We start from the raw sequence: 2,906 nt of genomic DNA, 5'->3' as shown, positions 1-2,906 counted from the left end.
ACTGCGTGTGTGTGTGTGTGTGTGTGTGTGTGTGTGTGTGTGTGTGTGTGTGTGTGTGTGTGTGTGTGTGTGTGTGTGTGTGTGGTGACGTCTCAGAGAGTATTGTGTAATGAGAAAGAAAGTGAACTGAGAGACGATGATGTTTTCTTCCCATCAGCAGCAGGATGATGAGAGTTGAACAGCAGCTGTGCTCTCTCTCTCTCTCTCTCTCTCTCTCTCTCTCTCTCTCTCTCTCTCTCTCTCTCTCTCTCTCTCTCTCTCAGACACACACACACACACACTTCTGAGTTTTCTAAGTCCATTCCAGCATTTTTCCTTGTGGGGACCAGACATAATGTCCCCACAAGGAAAGATGTCCCCACAAAAAAGGTGGTTTGCCAGGGGGTGGTCCTCACAAGCATAGGAAGACAGAAAGACAAGGACACACACACACACACACACACACACACACACACACACACACACACACACACACACACACACACACACACACACAATGGAGGAGTGTTAAGAAACGACCTGTGTGAATGAGGTGTTAAAAAAAGATCCCTGCTCCAGCCAGCAGGGGCACTGCTGAGTATGGGCTTTATCACTCACACACTTTTGCAATTCCCCCCCCCCCCCCAAAAAAAATGTCACCAGAGCGTCTTAGACGTGATTTTAGCTCGATTGAATACATGACAAACACGGGGACTTCAAAAAAAAAATGTCCCCTGTTCAACGCAGAGTCCCCTGTTTGTGGGTGTGTAACGACACCGAGGGCCCCTGTCCTACTGGTTGACAAGTACAAACACACACACACATACATACACACATTTTTCTAAAACCACATCTCTACCTCTGTAAAATCATACGCTTTTATAATTCTAATCTATTAAATGAAAACAACAATTTAAAATATTCTGAGTTATAAACAAAGATTTGATCATTCATGGCAATTTACACCAGTTAATGTGAAACCTTACATTTAAGTTAATATTTGCCTCCACTACATGGAAACCTAATTGAAATGTGAACGTCAAAATCAGTGGGTTTTGATCAAGACATAGACTTTTTTTGTGGTGATTGTGGCGCCCCCTACTGGTCAATGATCAGCCTATTCCTGACTGATGCCTGAAGATTATCGACCAAGACTTATGAAGTTATCAATGACAGGAAGTTTCACAGCTATCTTGGGTAATTAATAATAATTTGACAAACAAACAAACAAACAACAAACAAAATAAAAATAAAAAAAAAAAAACAGGTAGACGTTAAAAGCTGATTTTTTTAAAATAATAATAATTATTATTATTTTTAATCCAGCAATATAATCATGCTGTTAAAACCAGTGTGAAGTACTTCTGACCTGTGTGAGTCACTGAAGCCTTCAGCCTGTGTGTTGTAGTAATGAACAAACGCCACAAGATGGCAGTAGATACATTTTGTTTCTCTGCATTGAATCAAAACAGGATTTTTACTTTGACACAAAAACGATCAAAGGCACATTAAACTTTATTGATGAAACGCCTTCTTTCAAAAATAACAACAACAAATGAAAAATAAAAGTAATTTGGAGATTGTAATGTTTGTAGAATGTTGAGCAAGACCAGGTTACAACCAGGAACATAGAGAGTCAGAAGATGGAAGACATTGTGTAAGATGTAAACAAGCCTTCATGTAAACAACAACATCTTAAAATCAATTATTTTAAACTCTTTTAGTATCTGTAGACGTTTACTTTGATCTCTTTAGTATTTTCATGGACTTATAGATCTGTTGACTTTCTGTTTTGTATTTTGAATTTCCAGTTATTTTGATTTGGCTTTGGACTTAAATTTTGTCTTGTGGTGTTTTAGAGTTTGGGTGAATTTTTATTTTAAAGACAACAATTCTAATATATCACTATGTTTCATCAACGATGACCACACATGATGAAAATAATAATAAAGATGATAGATTTGTGGATAGAAAATGTCTGCTTGTTATTTTCAATGATGTCATATTCTGGTAAGTGCGAAACACATTTTAAAAATGCTGAAACAAATGTACAAACACTTTTACAATTGTTGTAAATTTGTTAACTTACTTAACCCTCAATCTCAAAAATACTCCCTCTAGTGCAAGTGCTGTCCCGATTCTCAGAAAAATTAAGTTATGGGGCAAGTTTAAGGGCTGTATCGCCCTCAATATTGAGATTTTTTCCGAGACCACCCTTGGGAGCAAGGGCTACCCAGAATGCATTGCGTGTTTTGCCATAACAAAGATGGCGGATCGTAATAAATAATCGTGACGTAAATGTGTTCTTCTTCTTCTTCTTTTTTGGAGTTGACAGACTGGACGCAGCTTTTCGCGTTATTCTGCCCCCTACAGTCTGAAGACGTATCTGCATTTAAGGGGTGTCCCATTTCTAAGTGACAAAATAACCCTCAACACTTGGTTTTGAGGGTCAGTTAAGATTAAGGGTTGAGCTTGAGGGTTAAGATAGGAATTGGAATTGGCCCTTTATGTCCCTGTGTAGATTTTCTGGAATTACTTCCTCTTTTCTTTAGTTTGTCGTTGACTTCCTTGCGCGTCACATCTGAATTGACTTTATCTCTCTTTGTCTAGTTATACCGGTGCCTTCATGCATATATTACTATTGTTATTCACCATCATCATCATCATTATTATTATTATTATTATTGATTATATTTATATAGCACTTTTCTATATACCCATATCACAACTAATACATTTGTCATTGCAGCACCTTTTTAAGCCCTAAGAGGCTAAATATTATTTGTATATGGGCGATACAAATAATATTTGATTAAAACAGTTGTGACTGTTATCCAAAATTGTCATTGACCATTAATCAGATTAAAAATATTTTCTTGTACCCTTAAACTGATGAAAATATAGCCACCATCAGCAGCTACTCTAAA

The sequence above is a fragment of the Microchirus variegatus genome (assembly GCF_963457635.1).
Source record: "Microchirus variegatus genome assembly, chromosome: 9".
Classification (NCBI taxonomy): Eukaryota; Metazoa; Chordata; class Actinopteri; order Pleuronectiformes; family Soleidae; genus Microchirus; species Microchirus variegatus.
The sequence above is the reverse complement of the archived record's forward strand: the minus strand, read 5'-3'. Positions refer to the sequence as shown.